Raw genomic sequence first — 19,429 nt, forward strand, 5'->3', positions numbered from 1 at the left:
TCTGGCTTTCAGAGTTTCTGCTGAAAGATCAGCTGTTAACCTTATGAGGATTCCCTTGTATGTTATTTGTTGCTTTTCCCTTGCTGCTTTCAATATTTTTTCTTTGTATTTAATTTTTGATAGTTTGATTAATATGTGTCTTGACGTGTTTCTCCTTGGATTTATCCTGTGTGGGACTATCTATGCTCCTGCACTTGATTGACTATTTCTTTTCCCATATTAGGGAAGTTTTCAAGTATAATCTCTTCAAATAATTTCTCAGTCCCTTTCTTTTTCTCTTCTCCTGGGACCCCTATAATTCGAATGTTGGTGTGTTTAATGTTGTCCCAGAGGTCTCTGAGACTGTCCTCAATTCTTCTCATTCTTTTTTCTTTTTTCTGCTCTGCAATGGTTATTTCCACTATTTTATCTTCCAGGTTACTTCTCCGTTCTTCTTCCTCAGTTATTCTGCTATTGATTCCTTCTAGAGAATTTTCAATTTCATTTATTTTGCTGTTCATCATTGTTTGTTTGCTCTGTAGTTCTTCTAGGTCCTTGTTAAACATTTCTTGCATTTTCTCCATTCTGTTTCTAAGATTTTGGATCATCTTTACTGTCATTACTCTGAATTTGTTTTCAAGTAGATGCCCTATTTCTTCTTCATTTGTTTGGTCTGGTGGGTTTTTACTTTGCTCCTTCATCTGCTGCGTATTTCTATGTCTTCTCATTTTGTTTAACTTACTGTGTTTGGGGTCTCCTTTTTGTAGGCTGCAGGTTTGTAGTTGCTGTTGTTTTTGGTGTCTGCCCCCAGTGGGTAAAGTTGGTTCTGTGGGTTGTGTAGGGCTCCTGGTGGAAGGGACTGGTGCTTGTGTTCTGGGAGATGAAGCTGGATCTTGTCTTTCTGGTGGGCAGGACCGTGTCCAGTAGTGTGTTTTGGGGTGTCTGTGAACTTATTATGATTTTAGGCAGCCTCTCTGCCAATGGGCCGGGTTGTGGTTCTATGTTGTTAGCTTTTGGCATGGGGTGTCCAGCACTGGAGCTTGCTGGTCATCGAGTGGAGCTGGGTCTTAGCGTTGAGATGGAGATCTCTGGGAGAGCTCTCACCGATATTTCGTAGGGCCAGGAGGTCTCTGGTGGTCCAATGTCCTGAGCTCGTCTCTCCCACCTCAGAGGCTGTGGCCTGACAGCCAGCCGGAGCACCAAGGCCCTGTCAGCCACATGGCTCAAATGAAAAGGGAGAATAAAAAGAAAGAAAAAAGTAAAATAAAATGAAATAAAGTTATTAAAATAAAAAAATGGTATTAAAATAAAAATGTAATTAAAAAAAGAGCCACCAAACCAATAAACAAATCCACCAATGATAACAAATGCTAAAAACTATGCTAAGATAAACATAAAAATCAAAAACTAGTTAGGCACATACAGCAAACCCTGTCTACAGTTGCTTCCAGAGTCCACCGCCTTAATTTTGGGATGATTTGTTGCCTTTTCAGGTATTCCACAGATGCAGGGTACATAAGTTGATTTTGGAGATTGAATCCGCTGCTCCTAGGCTGCACAGAGAAATTTCCCTTTCTCTTCTTTGTGCAGCTCCTGGTGTTCGGCTTTGTATTTGGCCCCGCCTCTGCATGTAGGTCGCTCTCTGGCATTTCTTGTTTGCCCAGAAAGGAGGGGGTTAAAGGAGCAGGTGATGAGGGTGCTCTGGCTCACTCAGGCTGGGGAGAGGGAGGGGTACAGAATGGGGGGCGAGCCTCTGGCTCAGAGGCCAGTGTGATGTTCCAATAGTCTGAGGCATGCCATTTGTTCACCAGGTGAAGTTTTCCCTGGATCACGGGACCCTGGCAGTGGTGGGCTGCACAGTCTCCTGGGAGGAGAGGTGTGGATAGTGACCTGTGCTTGCACACAGGATTCTTGGTGCCTGCCACAGCAACCTTAGCGTTTCATGCTTGTCTCTGATGTTTGCGCTGATAGCCGCAGCTCGTGCCTGTCTCTGAAGCTCATTTAGGCGGTGTTCTGAATCTCCTCTCCTCACGCACCCTGAAACAATGGTCTCTTGACTCTTACGCAATTCCAGACTTTTTCCCCGACTCTCTCCTCGTTAGCTGTGGCCCACTAACCCCCTTCAGGCTGTGTTCACGCAGCCAACCCCAGTCCTTTCCTTGGGTTCTGACCTCTGAAGCCCGAGCCTCAGATCCCAGCCCCCGCCCGCTGCAGCGGGTGAGCAAACAAGCCTCTCAGGCTGGTGAGTGCTGGTCGGCACCGATCCTCTGTGTGAGAATCTCTCTGCTTTGCCCTCTGCACCCTTGTTTCTATGCTCTCCTCCATGGCTCCAAAGCTTCCTGCACTTCCCACCCCATTTCCACCAGTGAAGGGGCTTCGTAGTGTATGGAAACCTTTCCTCCTTCATAGCTCCCTTCCAGTGGTGCAGGTCCCATCCCCATTCTTTTGTCTCTGTTTTTTCTTTTTTCTTTCGCCCTACCCGGGTACATGGGGATTTTCTTGCCTTTGGGGAAGTCTGAGGCCTTCTGCCAGGGTTCAGTAGGTGTGCTGTAGGAGCTCTTCCATATGTAGATGTATTTCTGATGTATTTGTGGGGAGGAGGGTGATCTCCACATCTTACTCCTCCGCCATCTTGAAGGTCCTCCCAGTATATGTACTTCTTAGGTAAAGTAATATAGTTTATTTTTAACTGCTGAGTAGTAGTCAACTGTATGAATATACCCCATTTCACATTTTATTAATTTACTCCCTTACAGATTGACAGTTTAGGTTGTTTCTAATTTCCATTTTTCTTATTACAAACACTGTTGTAGAATATCCTTATATGCATCTCCTTGTACGTATGTTTGAGATTTTTATCAAGAGTGCTTATCTAGGGTTGGAGTTGCAGGGTTGTAGAAAATAAACTTTATATTTATCTAGATACAATGAAATTACTTTTCATAGTTTCTTCGTTTTAAAATCATGGTTTTAAAACAAGTTCTCTTCATATTTTTTTTTCTTCCTTTAAGTGCTCTGCACCCTGGAGCAATAGTTTTATCTTATTTTTCCTTTCAGATTATCAACTTTTCAAAATGATTATGTGAGGCATCAGGATCCATTCTTTTGAAATCCTTAGAAGAGTTAACCTTTGATTTTTAAGTTATATTGCCAATTATTCCTCCCTTTAAAAAATAACTTTTTGAGGTAAAATATACATAACATTAACCATTTTAAAGTGGACAATTTAATGGTTCTCTTCCATTTTCTCTCATCTGCTTCTCATTTTTCTTTTACTCCCTGAGAGATTTCTTTGATGTTTTCCAAACTTATTCTTGGGTTTTTGATTTCGGTAAGTATTTTTAATTTCTAGGAATCCTCTTTGTTCTTTAATGTTTTTCATAACACCCTATTCTTTTATTCATGTTTCTTTTATAGATGCTTAATAATTTTCATGACACTCTGTTTTTATTTGATATCATTCTTGACTTTCTCTGAGGTAGGTAATCAGAGATCCTCTCCCTTTCTGAATTACTTCTGTTTCCTCTAGTGCCATTTTTTCTTTTTTTTGTATTTTTTATTCTTGATCTCTGTTTCATGTTACAGATGTTCCCCAATTATCCATGGTATTTGGTTATTAGTTCACATTTGAGAATGAATGAGGAGAAACAGTCTTTATCACTGCGAGTGGCTTTTAGCCTGAAAGGCTTTGCTCTGGAGTGAAGTGGATCACTTAATAACTCACTTTAGGACCCGTAAAAGCTAGAATTGGGGTGGGCTTATTTGTTCTGTGGTACTCATATTTGCTATCTTGTTGCTTCCCAGAGAGAACATTCAGTTTCTTTAAAGAAAAACTGTGTGTATTCCTTTCTTTTTTGTTGTTTTTGTTTTTTATTGACAAACACTTGGTTGCCAGAGTTTGCGAGTCTGCCCTTGAGTAATGGAGGGTGAGAGAATGTTGACCATTTTCCTTCTTTACCTTTTTTCCCCTCTTATTCCTCTCCTCTCCCTACTTCTCTTTTGTTTCACATATAATCCTACCCTGAATCCATATTCCAGTCTACTAAATAATAGATGTTTTAAAAATTTCAAGAAGTTTCACCCCAGTGATGGGTAAAGCCCCAAGCTGAAATATCATAAGGCAGTGTGACTGTCAAATGCATGAAACACAACAAAGTGTCAAGGATGTCTGGATTCTGCTCTGAATAAGGAAATTAATAATGGAATACCTTACAGGGTTCTGTATCAGGGCAGGCCTTAACATTTTGGAATTCATCTGGGAAAAGAGGCAAACTGAATGGAGGGCTCTTAGGGACTTTATAATTTGATGCCAGACTTTCTCAGGCTTGATTTTATTTATTAAGTTTTCAAGCTCATTTATTAAATTCTTCTGTGAGACAGGCACTGAAGTAAGCACTTTTCACATGCTATGACATTTATTCTTCAACCTTGTTGAAGAAGGTAGTACTATTTTCATTTTACAGATAATAAACAGAGGGGGGCTCAAGGAAATCAACTAATTCCTTTAAAAAATTATTTCTTTATGTATGCCCTTTCACAAAATGTGTTCAGTTTATCAGATATTTATTAACTACTTCTTGTGAGGCAAGTGTGGTACTAAGGATATCTTACCTTAAGGAACTCTGAAGTGCAGAGGACTGGTCTTTTATACAAGTAACAAAATACGGTGACAAATTGTGAAATAGCAGTGATTGAGAAAAATGTTCAGTTGAAGCCCAATCCTGATCAAAGAAAGGCAACAGAGGAGGAGACTTTTAAACTACATCTTGAGGAACGACTAAGGATTTGTTGGAGATGGGGTGAGGGAAGGGGGAAAATTAAAGAAAGTGTAAAGGTGAATGACATGGTTTTGGAGTAGTTGGTAACTTAGTGTAGTCTAAGGTAACTTGTTGGTCAGGAACCGGTGGTGACATGTCTGGGAATGAGGCTGGAATGGATGACTGGAGCCAAAGTGTATGTAGTTGTCTTCCTGTATGCCTTGTAGATGACTTTGCTGGCTTTTTTTTCCCTTTGTTGGTCTTCTTTTATTCATTCAATGAATATGTATTGAGGACCTACTACATGCCAGAAGTTTCTGTTCTAGAGGCTTCTCTCTTCTCACTTACATGCTTGCTCTGGGCTACGTAGTATCTTATTAAGCCATATTTGCAGTTTTCGTGCTGACAATTCTCCACTGTTTCTCTCTAGCTGAGAATAGTCTCCTGAACATCAGCCATCTGCAGGACATTTCCATTTGACTGACTTGCAGACATATCAAATCAAACCTGCCCCAAACTGAAATCATCATCCTTCTCCCAAAGCTGCTCCTCACCAATGATTCTCACTATCCATTCTCGCTCTCCCTCATTCCCCCTGAGTCACCAAATGCTATAATTTTTTTGTCTAAATGTCTCTTGCCTCTGTTAATCTACATCACCCCCCACCCCCATCACTGCTCTAATCTAGTCCACCATCATGTTTGATTTGGACTGATGCAGTAGCCTTTCCAATTGGTGTCGATCTCCAGTATTGCTTCCCTCCAGGCTGGTTTTCTGTTGTATGCAGCCAAAAACATTCCTAGTTGATTCACTTGGTAGTTTAAAAAAAAGAAAGAAACCTCAGTGAGGAAAGGATTATTTCTCAAAAGAAAGATTTTTCTCAATATTATCCTGAATCGTAAAATTCAAGTTTTAGAGTGGCATGATGAAGTGCTTTCAAGGAAATGATTGAAGAAAAAGAAGGAAAAGGACCAGCAAGGCTAGAAGGTGAACCTATAGTTGTTGGAAGCTGCATAAGGTATATTGTGACTTCTGAAAGCTTTAATCAGACCAGATGGGACATAAAAGATCATGTCTTCTAGCTTTCTTATTTTATTTTATTTTTTTAAATATCTTTATTGGAGTATAATTGCTTTACAATTTTGTGTTAGTTTCTGTTGTACAACAAAGTGAATCAGCTATATGTATACATATATCCCCATATCTCCTCCCTCTTCAGCCTCCCTCCCATCCTCCCTATCCCACCCCTCTAGGTCCTCAAAAAGCATCAGCTGATCTCCCTGTGGTATGCAGCAGCTTCCCACTAGCCATCAGTTTTAGATTTGGTAGTGTATATATGTCAGTGTTACTCTCTCACTTTGTCCCAGCTTCCTCTCCCCGCCCCCTGTATTCTCAAGTCTGTTCTCTATGTCTGCATCTTTATTCCTGCCCTGCCACTAGGTTCATCAGTACCGTTTTTTTAGATTCCATATATGTGTGTTAGCATATGGCATTTGTTTTTCTCTTTCTGACTTACGTCACTCTGTATGACAGATTTTAGGTCCATCCACCTCACTACAAATAACTCAATTTCATTTCTTTTTATGGCTTAGTACTATTCCATTGTATATATGTGCCACGTCTTCTTTATCCATTCATCTGTCAATGGACACTTAGGTTGCTTCCATGTCCTGACAATTGTAAATAGTGCTGCAATGAACATTGTGATATATGTATCATTTTGAATTATGGTTTTCTCAGGGTATATGCCCAGTAGTGGGATTCGTGGGTCATATGGTAGTTCTATTTTTAGTTTTTTAAGGAACCTCCATACTGTTCTCCATAGTATCAATTATATATGTGTATATATATATATATATATATAAATTTACATTCTCACCAACAGTGCAGGAGGATTCCCTTTTCTCCACATCCTCTCTAGCATTTGTAGTTTGTAGATTTTCTGATGATGACCATTCTGACCAGTGTGAGGTGATACCTCATTGTGCTTTTGATTTGCATTTATCTAATGATTAGTGATATTGAGCATTAATTATATCATGTGTTTTTTGGCAATCTGTATATCGTCTTTGGAGAAATGTCTATTTAAGTCTTCCACCCATTTTTGGATAGGGTTGTTTTTTTAGTATTGAGCTGCTTATGTATTTTGGAGATTAATCCTTTGTCTGTTGATTTGTTTGCAAATATTTTCTCCCATTCTGAGGGTTGTCTTGTTTATGGTTTCCTTTGCTGTGCAAAAGCTTTGAAGTTTCATTAGGTCCCATTTGTTTATTTTTGTTTTTATTTCCATTACTCTAGGAGGTGGGTCAAAAAAGATCGTGCTGTGATTTAAGTCAGAGTGTTTTGCTTGTTTTCATCTAAGAGTTTTATAATGACTGGCCTTACATTTAATTCTTTAACCCATTTTGTGTTTATTTTTGTGTATGGTGTTAAGAAGTGTTCTAATTTCATTCTTTTACATGTAGCTGTCCATCTTTCCCACCTCCACTTATTGAAGAGGCTGTCTTTTCTCCATTGTGTATTCTTGCATCCTTTGTCAAAGATAAGGTGATCTTATGTCCATGGGTTTATCTCTGGGCTTTCTGTCCTGTTCCATTGATCGATATTTCTGCTTTTGTGCCAGTACCATACTGTCTTGATTACTATAGCTTTGTAGTGTAGTCTAAAGTCAGGGAGCCTAATTCCTCTAGCTCTGTTTTTCTTTCTCAAGATTGCTTTGGCTCTTTGGGGTCTTTTGTTTTTCCATACAAATTGTGAAATTTTTGTTTTAGTTCTGTGAAAATTGCCATTGGTAGTTTAATAGGAATTACACTGAATCTGTAGATTGCTTTGGGTAGTATAGTCATTTTACAATGTTGACTTTTCCAATCCAAGAACATGGTATATCTTTCCATCTTTTTGTATCGTCTTTAATTTCTTTCATCAGTGTGATAGTTTTCTGCATACAGGCCTTTTGCCTCCTTATGTTTATTCATCGGTACTTTATTCTTTTTGTTGCGATGATAAATGAGTGTTTCCTTGATTTATCTTTCTGATCTTCCGTTGTTAGTGTTTAGGAATGCAAGAGATTTCTGTGCATTAATTTTGTATCCTGCTACTTTACCAAATTCATTGATTAGCTCTAGTAGTTTTCTGGTGTCATCTTTAGGATTCTCTATGTATTGTATCATGTCATCTGCCAACAGTGACAGTTTTACTTCTTCTTATCTATTTTGTATTCCTTTTATTTCTTTTCATTCTCTGATTGTTGTGGCTAAAACTTCCGAAGTTATGTTGAATAATAGTGGTGAGAGTGGGCACCTTTCTCTTATTCCTGATCTTAGAGAAAATGCTTTCAGTTTTTCACCACTGAGAATGATTTTGGCTGTGGGTTTGTCATATATGGCTTTTATTATGTTGAGGTAGGTTCCCTCTATGCCCACTTTCTGGAGGGTTTTTATCATAAATGGGTATTGAATTTTGTCAAAAGTTTTTCTGCATCTATTGAGATTATCATATTGTTTTCATTCTTCCGTTTGTTAATATGGTGTATCACATTGATTGATTTGCGTATATTGAAGAATCCTTGCATTCCTGTGATAAAACCAGTTGATTATGGTGTATGATCCTATTAATATGCTCTAGTATTCTGTTTGCTAGTATTTCATTGAGAATATTTGCATGCATGTTCATCAGTGATAGTAGCCTGTAATTTTCTCTTCGAGTGACATGCTTCTCTGGTTTTGGTATCAGGGCAATGGTGGACTCATTGAATGAGTTTGGGAATGTTTCTCCCTCTGCTGTATGTTTGAAGAGTTTGAGAAGGATAGGTGTTAGCTCTTCTCTAAATGTTTGATAGAATTCGCCTGTGAAGCCATCTGCCCCTGGGCTTTTGTCGGAAGATTTTCAATCACAGTTTCAGTTTCAGTCCTTGTGATTGGTCTGTTCATGTTTTGTGTTTCTTCCTGTTGCAGTCTTGGACGATTGTACTTTTCTAAGAATTTGTCCATTTCTTCCAGTTTGTCCATTTTATTGGCACATAGTTGCTTGTAGTAGTCTCTCATGATCCTGTGTATTTCTGCGGTGTCAGTTGTTACTTCTTTTTCATTTCTAGTTCTGTTGATTTGAGTCTTCTCCCTTTTTTTCTTGATGAGTCTGGCTAATGGTTTGTCAATTTTGTTTATCTTCTCAAAGAACCAGCTTTTAGTTTTATTGCTCTTTGCTATCATTTTCTTCATTTCTTTTTCATTTATTTCTGATCTTATCTTTATGATTTCTTTCCTTCTGCTAACTTTGGGGTGTTTTTGTTTGTTTGTTCTTTCTCTTATTGGTTTAGGTTGTTTATTTGAGATTCTTCTTCTTTCTTGATGTAGGATTGTATTGCTATAAACTTCCTTCTTAGAACTGCTTTTGCTTCATCCCATAGGTTTTGGGTCGTTGTGTTTTCTTTTTCATTTGTTACTAGGTAGTTTTTGATTCCCTCTTTGATTTTTTCAGTGATCGCTTGGTTGTTTACTAGGTATTGTTTAGCCTCCATGTGTTTGTATATTTTACAATTTTTTCTCTGTGATTGATATTTAGTCTCATAACATTGTGGTTGGAAAAGATACTTGATACGATTTCAATTTTCTTAAATTTACCAAGGCATGATTTATGACTCAAGATGTAGTCTATCCTGGAGAATGTTCCGTGTGCACTTGAGAAGAAAGTGTATTCTGTTGTTTTTGGATGGAATGTGCTATAAATATTAATTAAGTCTATCTGTTCTAGTGTGTCATTTAAAGCTTTTGTTTCCTTACTTATTTTCTGTTTGTATGATGTGCCCTTTAGTGTAAGTGGGGTGGTAAAGTCCCCTACTATTATTGTGTTACTGTGGATTTCCCCTTTTATGGTTGTTTGCATTTACCTTATGTTTTTAGGTTCTCCTATGTTGGGTACATAGATATTTACAATTGTTACATCTTTTTCATGGATTTATCCGTTGATCATCATATAGTGTCCTTCCTTTTCTCTTGTAATAGTCTTTATTTTAAAGTCTGTTTTGTCTCATATGTGTATTGCTACTACAGCTTTCTTTTGATTTCCATTTGCATGGAATATCTTTTTCCATCCCCTCACTTTCAGTCTCTATGTGTTCCTAGGTGTGAAGTGGGTCTCTTGTAGACACCATATTTGGGTCTTGTTTTTGTATCTATTCAGCTAGTCTGTTTCTTTTGTTTGGGGCCTTTAATCCATTTACATTCAAGGTAATTATTGATGTGCATGTTTCTATTATCATTTTCTTAGTTGTTTTGGATTTGTTTTTGTATATCTTTCCTTGCTTTGTGTTTCCTGCCTAGAGAAGTTCCTTTAGCATTTGTTGTAAAGCTGGTTTGGTGGTGCTGAATTCTCTTAACTTTTGTTTGTAAAGCTTTTGATTTCTCCATTGAATCTGAATGAGATCCTTGCTGGGTAACATAATCTTGGTTGTCGGTTTTTCCTTTTCATCAATTTAAATATATCTTGCCCCTCTCTTCTGGCCTGTAGAGTTTCTGCTGAAAGATCAGCTGTTAACCTTATGGGCTTCCCTTGTATGTTATTTGCTGCTTTTCCCTTGTTGATTTTAATATGTTTTCTGTGTTAATTTTTGTTAGTTTGATTCATATGTGTCTTGGCATGTTTCTCCTTGTGTTTATTCCTGTATGGGACTCTCTGAGCTTCCTGGACTTAATTGATTATTTCCTTTACCATGCTTGGGAAGTTTTCAACTATAATCTCTTCAAATATTTTCTTATACTCTTTTCTTCTTCTTCTTCTGGGATGCCTATAGTTCGAATGTTGGTGCCCTTAATGTTGTCCCAGACTTCTCTGAGACTGTCCTCAAGTCTTTTCATTCTTTTTTCTTTTTTTCCTCTGTGGCAGTTATTTCCACCATTCTATTTTCCATCTCACTTATCTGTTCTTTGCCTCAGTTATTCTGCTATTGATTTCTTCTAGAGTATTTTTAATTTCAATTGTGTTGTGCATTACTGTTTGTTTGCTCTTAGTTCTCTAGGTCCTTGTTAAAAGTTTCTTATATTTTCTTTATTCTATTTCCAAGATTTTGGATCATCTTTACTGTCATTACTCTGAATTCTCTTTCAGGTAGTCGCCCTATTTCCTCTTCATTTATTTGGTTTTGTGGTTTTTTATCTTGCTCCTTTGTCTGTAAGATATTTGTCTTCTCATTTTTTCTAATTTACAGTATTTGAGGTCTCATTTCCCTAGGCTGCAGGGTCGTAGTTCCTCTTGCTTCTCTTTTTGCCCCTGGTGGTGGGGTTGGTCCAGTGTCTCATGTAGGCTTCCTAATGGAGGTACTGGTGCCTGCGTTCTGGTGGGTGGAGCTGAGTCTTTTCCCTCTGATGAGCAGGGCCATGTTAGGTGGTGTGTTTTGGGGTGTCTGTGAGCTTAGTATGACTTTAGGTACTCTGTGTACTGATGTGTGGGTTTGTGTTTTTGTTTGTTGTTTGGTGTGAGGCGTCCAGAACTGGGAGCTGCTGGTAGTTGGGTGGAGCTGTGTCTTGCATTCAGATAGAGGCCTCCGTGAGAGCTCTTGGCAATTAATTTCCCCTGGGGCTGGGAATTCTCTAGTGGTGCAGTGTCCTGGACTCAGTGCTCCCACTCCAGAGCCTCAGGCCCTACTTCTGAACCCCACAAATCACTCTTCATGGCAATAAAGGGCATTAAAAAAAAGAGAAAAAGACTAAGAAAACCCCAGACCAACGGTTAAAAAGTAAAATTAAACAAATAGAAAGAAGGAAACAGGCACACACAGAAAAGAAACAAAAATAGAACCGAGTAAAGTAAATAGCAAGAGATCCAGCAGGCAAACAAAAGAACCCAAGAATGAAATCAAACAAGTAAGGAGAAAGCTGACAAAAACCCAAAACCAAAAAACCAAAGCAGAGTTCCAACTGAAGAATGAAGCAAAGAAACAAAACAAACCAGCAAAAATGATGTATATATAAAAAAAAAAAGAGCAAGGGAAAAAAGACAGAACAACAGAAAAGCAACGTAGAAAGAGAAATATTTTTTAAAAAAGTAAAATAGAGGGTATATTAAAGAAAAAAAAAAAAAAGACAAACAGTGCCCCGGGGAAATGGTAAAAACAAAATCAAACAAACAAACAACGAAACGAGGAAACACGCACACACATAAAAGAAACAAAAATAGAGCCAAATAAAACAAAAAGCAAGAAAACAACCAGACAAATAGAAGAACTCAAAAATGAAATCATACAATTAGGATTAAAACTAACAAAAACACATAATCTTAAAACAAAACCAAAGCAGTGTACCAAGTGAAGAATAAAGCAAGGAAACAGAAGAAATGGATAAAAATAGTTAGGAAAATAATAGTACTAAAATAAAATGAAAAGGAAAAGCACAGGACGTCAGAAAAGCAAAGTAGAAATGGAAATATGAAAAACAAAGAAAGAAAAATATATTGAAGAAAGGAAAATAAATACGGGAAAAGAACACAGAACAACAGAAAAGCAATGTGAAAATAGAAATGCATAAAAAAAAAGTAAAAAATAAAAATATGTTATAAAACACGGAGATCCCAAAAGACTAAAAAAATCCAAAACAGCAAACAAACAAAAAACAAGAAACAAAAAAAGAAAGAAAAAGAAACCAAGAAAAAAAAAAGCTAGAATCAACAACAGAATGAATCAAAACATAATAAAATTAATAGTAATAATTATGTTTCCCTGGGTGTCTGCTGTGAGTGTCCTTGTACACTCTGTGAGCCATAGCCCACCTCCGCCTCCCCAAGAGGCCCTCCTCTGCCTCTGGGCTGGTCTCTGGACCTGCTGTGTGCCCTGTGGGGACCACTCTGACTCTGATCTGGCCCAGTTCCTGCATGTGCTTGCCCCCAAAAGCCACAGCTGCCAGAGATAGACAGTTTTCATTTGTGGGAACACTCATTGTCTATTCAGATATTCCATAGATGTAGGGTCTTCCTAGCTGATCATGGGGATTTTATCTGCAGCTTGTACAGCTGATGGAAAGATTTTCGATCTTCTTCCTTAGTCACCCTATCCCTGGGGTTCAACTTTGGTTTTATACCCACCTTTGGGTGGTCCACCCATAGGAGTCTGGTCCTGAGGCAGCCTTGGAACTCTTGGGTCTGCCTCTGTGAGGGCCAGGCGCAGAGGTGGTATGACTGCTTGGATCACGGGAGCACTAGTGGTGCCAAATGCACAGGGAAGCCGGCAGCCATGTGCGCAAGAGACATGGCCCTAGTGAGGGCCTTTTCTGGTGCCCGGCATAAGGCATGTGAGGGCCAGCCCTCGCCGGGGTTTTTCTGGCACCTGGAAGTAGGCATGTGAGGGCCAGCTCTGAGGGGGCTTTTTTAATTGTCATCAGCAGGCGCCAGCGTGTGGGGAGAGAGAGGCTACAATAGTGACTCTTCTCCCTGCCTGTGATTCAGCAATAGCACCCTGCTTCTCTGGCAGTCCAGTCTTCCTCCATAGACATTCCCTGCTGCAGATTTCCTCCCTCCTGTCCCCTCACTCCATCTCCCCACAGCCAACAGCAGTTCTTGTTCTGGGCCTGTCCTTCATTCCCCACGCACCAGCTCCCAGCCCCCTTGCACAGCTGTGAACACACATCCCAATCCGGGGCACATAGGGCCGCAGTATGGACCATCTGTGTAGTTTTCACTCTTTCCTGTCTGCCGCAGATCGGCCACTTTTTCTTCCAACAGCCTCAAATGCTTCCCTTCTGTCCCAATCTGTTTCCCCATCAGAGAGGGGTTTTCCCCAAATTCGGGAATCTCTCTTCTCCTTCAGCTCCCCCACCCCGGGGTGCAGGTCCCATCCTGCTTCCTCTCCTCCTCCTTCTTCCTTTTTTTCCATCCTACCCAGTTATGCAGGGATCTTTATAGTCCTTTCTGGTGTCCAAGGTCTTCTGATAGTTTTCAACCGGCATTCTGTGAGAATTGTTTCATCTATAGATGTATTCCTGATGCATCGGTGGAGAGAGATGAACTCCATGTCCACCTACTCCTCCGCCATCTTGAATCCACCCAGCTCTCTTACTTTATATATGACTAACCTAAAGCACAGCAGTGTGAATTCCTTATGTCCCACTGAGTTAGTGCAGAATCCGGGTTTCAGACTCTAAGCATTTTTTAAAACTCTGGGTTCAAATGTCATTACCAAGAGTATAGACTGGAGCCAGACTCCTGGGGTTAGCATGCCAGCTCTGTCATTTGTAAGCTGTGTGTCCATGGGCAACTTAATTAAGCTCTTTGTGCCTGAGGTTACTCATCTGTAAAATGTGTAATAATATTACCTACCTCATAAAGTTGTCACGAGGATTAACTAAGTTAATATACATAAAGCACTTAGACCAGTGTCTAGCAAGCAGTGTTAGCTGTTGTTTTTGTTACTGTAAGGCATCCTGAGTTGAGTTATATATGTGGCATAATTTATACATTGTGTTACTTCATACTTTCATTTTGAAATGTAGGGAAATAGCCATTGTGCTTATAATACAGTTTTTATATTTTATCGGAATTACAGTAGATATTGATATTAGTGAAGGATATGGCCTGATTTCTCTGTGACTACCATATAGAATACTGAAAAGCGGCACTGAGATGTGGATATCTGGTGGTTGGCTAAGTCTTCTGTGGCTCACTCCCACAAAGCAGCCATTCAGCAGATGTGCTTCACATTTGTGTTTTAGCAAAATTACACATTACTATGTTGTGTCTTGGGTTACTTACAAATAGTTAAATCCTCAAATACTAAAATGCTAATACAAGATATGTTCTGAGGATGTTAAATGGGAAAGTAGGTTCCCTTATCTAATTAACTCTGCATTAAAAAAAAATAGAAAGAAAACAGGTTGTTTATTTCAGGTTCCTCAAGGAATTTAATATGTTATGTTATCCTATCTTGTGATTTTCTGAAAGGGCAATAAGATTTGTAGCAAACTTATTTAGTCCTGAGGCTGGTTGTTTTAGCATATGGTGATCTACTGGAGTTTGTAGAATAATAATCAACTGCCTTAGAATTGTTTTAATATGCCTCATTTATGAGTGAGATCTTCCTTTATTAGGGCAGAGGGTGTTCAGTTGAGGAAGGCATAAAATTCACAACTGATACCTTTCTTACTTATTGCAGACTTTATGATGCTATGTCCATTTTAACGTTGCAGTTATAGAATATATTACTGATGTTGCAGTTTGGACATAGAATATACTTTTGACTACTACAATTTGTATACTTATCTCACAGCCCTGAGCTTTTATCGTGCAAGGTTTATCATTCTCAGGAATGACTGATAGTTTTGTTACTAATGAGAAGGAAAACTGAGCATTACATTTTTGGTGTCCTAGTTGCAGGGTTGTGTTCTTTCTAATCTCAGCCCATTATACCACTTCCTCCTTAGAGCCTACCCTGATCGTTCCACACAGACTTTGCTGCCCAGTTCATCTTATTCATATAGGGTACCTTAGAACATTTTTGCTTCTTTTTATTATAGTGTCTTGTTTTCATGTCTACCAGTTCACTGGATCATAGACTTCTTGAAAGTGGGTCTGAGCTTTTAACTTGAATTGCTTTTGGTGCCAAGTAAGTCCCAAATAAAAATTTTATTGAAGGAAGGAGAAAAGAATTCATGAGACTGACTGAATTAAAGGAGACAAAAAAGAAAAAAAATTCCTTTGTTAAAGTTTTTGGCCATGTAAAAGGCCAAATTCTTGTGCCCTAATTGACATATGAGTACCATTACACACACTAGAAATATATTTGCATCTATATCCATTTTCAATGAAATACCAGATTTTTTAACAGATAGAATAACAAGGTTTGTCTTTAAAATTACCTGCACGATAAATGTACTGCAAAATTATGGGTTTCATATTTTTCTAAATTATACAAGCTAAAAAAGTGGATTCACAAAATACAGTTTTGTCAACATACAGTTTTTATATAGGCATGCCTTTAGAATAATACTTCTTCAAACAACCTGACCTCTTGCCAGTGTGACTTTATTCATTTTAGGATTGTTACTACCATAATTGTTTGATAGAAATACACATATTTAGTTACCTGTATTATTTGATTAAATATCATCTTTGTTCATATGTACAACTTGAAAGTGAGAAAATGTTTTCATTGGAAAATGGTGATGACTTTGTGCTTATAAAGGTTGAGACTTAATCCAGCCCCCACCCCCCTTCTCCAGGCTGAATAGCCAACTATGTGGGAACCCAGCACCATCCACCAGTGGGCCAGCACCAGCCCTGACCCTGCACCAGCTTCCCAAGCACCCAACCCTGCCCAACAGCAGGACAGCACCAGCCCCAGGCCCCCTGAGCCCCACAGCCAGCCATACCAGGACCTGTTTTGGCCAACCAGCAGTCTGGTACCAGCCACAAGATTTCCTCAGCCCTACTACCAGCTGTGTTAGGACCTCACCCTGCCCACCACTGGGTGGGCAGCATCTGCAAGAGGCAAGGCCAGGCAGTCAACCAGGCTCAGGGTCAGCGCCACCTACCAGTGCATCCACAGTATTCAGCCCCACCACTACAGAAGGGCCCACACAGGCCACATGGGGGAAACCCCTAGAACATATAGGTCTGGTGGCCAGAGGGGAGTATGTGACGGGGTCCCATAGGACATCTCCTACAAAACGCCACTTCTCCAAGATTGGGAAATGTAACAGACCTATCTAAGACATAGAAGTAAAAACAGAGAATTAGGCAAAATGAGGTGACAAAGGAAGATGTTCCAAATGAAGGAACAAGATAAAACCCCAGAAGAAGAACTAAGCAAAGTGGAGCTAAACAATCTACCTGATAAAGAGTTCAGGATAATGATTTTAAAGATGCTCAGCAAACTCAGGAGAAGAATGGATGAACACAGTGAGAAGTTCCAAAGTTAACAAAGAGTTAGAAAATGTAAAGAAAAACCAGAGCTGAAGAATACAATAACTTAAATAAAAAATACACTAGAGGGAATCAAGAGTATATTAGATGATACAGAGGAGCTGGAAAACAGAGTAGTGGAAACCACTCAAACTGAAGAGAAAAGCGTAAAAAGAATTAAAAAGAAACTGAGGATAGTTTAAGAGACCTCTTGGACAACATCAAGCATATTAACATTCAAATTGTAGGAGAAGAGTGAGAGAAGGGGGCAGAGAACTTATTTGAATAAGTAATATCTGAAAACTTACCTAACCTGGGAAAGGAAGCAGACGTTCAGGTCCAGGAAGCACAGAGTCCCAAACAGTATCAACCCAGAGAGGACTACAACAAGACACATTGTAATTAAAATGGCAAAAGTTAGACGTAAAGAGAGACTCCTAAAAGCAGCAAGGGAAAAGCAACTATTTACATACAAGGAAACTCCCATAAGGCTATCAGCTGACTTTTCAGCAGAAACTTGGCACACCAGAAGGGTGTAGCATGATATATTTCAAGGGGTGAAAGGAAATAAACTACAATCAAGAATAATCTACCTGGCAAGGCTGTCATTCAGATTTGGAAGAGTGATAAAAGTTTTACAGATAAGCAAAAGCTAAAAGAGATAAGCACCACTAACCTGGCTTTACAAGAAATTTTAAAGGGATTTTATTAGTGAAAAGAAAAGAGCACACTAGAAATATGACAATTATGAAAGGAAAAAATTCTTGTTGGTAAAGGCAAATATACAGTAATGGTAGTATATCAACTATTTATAAGGCTAGTAGGGAGGTTAAAAGACAAAAGTAGTAAAATCATCGATATCCACAGTAAGTATTTAAGGGGTACATAAAACTAAAAGATGTGAAATATTATGTTGTAACATTGAACGTTGTGAGAGGAATAAAAATTCAGGATGGTTAGAATGAGGCTTAACTTAAGAGATCATCAACTTAATCATGTATATGTATAGGTTGTAATATATAACCCTCATGGTAGCCACAAATCAAATATCTATGATAAATAGACACATAAAAAAGGAAGGAATCCAAACATAATACTAAAAATAGTCATCAAATTACAAGGGAAGAGAGCAAAAGAAGGAGAAAAAAGGCAAGAACTACAAAAATAACCCCAAACAATTAACAAAATGGCAATAAGTATATACTTATCAATAATTACTTTAAATGTAAATGGACTGAATACTCAAATCAAAAGACATAGAGTGGCTGAATGTATAAAAACAAAAAACAAACAAAAAACAAGACCCATATATATGCCACCCACAGGATACTTCAGATGTAAAGACACACACTGAAAATGAGGGAATGGTCAAAGGTATTTCATGCAAATGGAAATGAAAAGAAAGCTGGGGTAGCAATACTCATACCAGACTAAATAGACTTTTAAACAAAGACTGACAAAAGACAAAAAGGATGTTACATAATGACAAAGGGATCAGTCCAACAAGAACGTATCACAATTATAAATATGTATGTAGCCAACATAGCATCTGAATAGATAAAGCAAATATTAACAAAATGAGGGGAGAAATTGACAGTAACACAGTAATTGTAAGGGACTTTAACACCCCCACTTACGTCAATGGACAGGGCATCCAGACAAAGTTAATAAAGAAACACTACCCTTAAACAACACATGAGACAGGATGGGATAAATATATATGTATAAAACGTTTGACCCAAAAGCAGCAGAATACACATTCTCTTCAGTGCACGTGGAACATTTTCCAGGATATATCACATGTTAGGCCACAAAACAAGTCTCAATAAATTTAAGGATCATGTCAAGCATTTTTTCCAACCAATGATATGAGACTACAAATCAACTACAAGAGAAAAAAAAAAAAAACTTCAAAAAATACAAATGTAGATTAGATTCCTGGTCTGGGAGCTAAGATCCCACATGCCATGTGGTGCAGCCAAAAACAACAACAACAACAACAAAGAATCGTGGAGGCTGAACAGTATGCTACTGTACAACCAGTGGGTCACTGAAGAAATCAAAGAGGAAATTTATAAATGCCTTGAGACAAATTAAAATGGAAACACAACAATCCAAAATCTATGGGACACAGCAAAAGCAGTTCTAAGAGGGAAGTTTATAATGATACAAGCCTACCTCAGGAAACAAGAAAAAATCTCCAATAAACAACCTAACCTTACATCTAAAGGAACTAGCAAAAGAACAATAAACAAAGCCCAAAGTTAGTAGAAGGAAAGAAATCCTAAAGATCAGAACAGAAATAAGTGAATAAAGAGTAAACAATAGAAAAGGTCAAGGAAACTAAGAGCAGGTTCTTTGAAAAGATAAACAAAATTGATAAACCTTTAGCCAGACTCATCAAGGCAAAAAGGAGATTGCCCAAGTAAATAAAGTCAGAAATGAAAAAGTTACAATTGACACCACAGAAATATAATGGATCATAAGAGATTACTGCAAACAATGATATACCAATAAAATGGACAATCTAGAAGAACTGGTTAAATTCCTAGAAATGTCTAATCTTCCAAGACTCAATCAGGAAGAATAAAAATTTGAACAGACCAATTACCAGTAATGAAATTGAATCAGTAATCAGAAAATGCCTAACAAATAAAAGTCCAGGGCCAGTTGACTTCACAAATGCATACTGCCAAATATTTAAAGATTTAACATCTATCTTTCTCAAACTATTCCACAAAATTGTGAAGGAAGGAAAACTTTTGAACTCATTCTGTGAAGCCAGCATTACTCTGATACCAAAACTAGTGATT

At 38.4% G+C, this 19,429-nt stretch overlaps 1 protein-coding gene across 2 annotated transcripts in view; it reads left to right on the forward strand.

Moving 5' to 3' along the window:
* Positions 1 to 19,429, forward strand: part of TDRD3 (tudor domain containing 3) — a 201,881-nt gene that overhangs the window by 47,972 nt on the left and 134,480 nt on the right. The gene's annotated exons all lie outside the window — the stretch shown is intronic.

The sequence above is a fragment of the Tursiops truncatus genome, chromosome 18, assembly GCF_011762595.2.
Source record: "Tursiops truncatus isolate mTurTru1 chromosome 18, mTurTru1.mat.Y, whole genome shotgun sequence".
NCBI classification, from domain to species: domain Eukaryota; kingdom Metazoa; phylum Chordata; class Mammalia; order Artiodactyla; family Delphinidae; genus Tursiops; species Tursiops truncatus.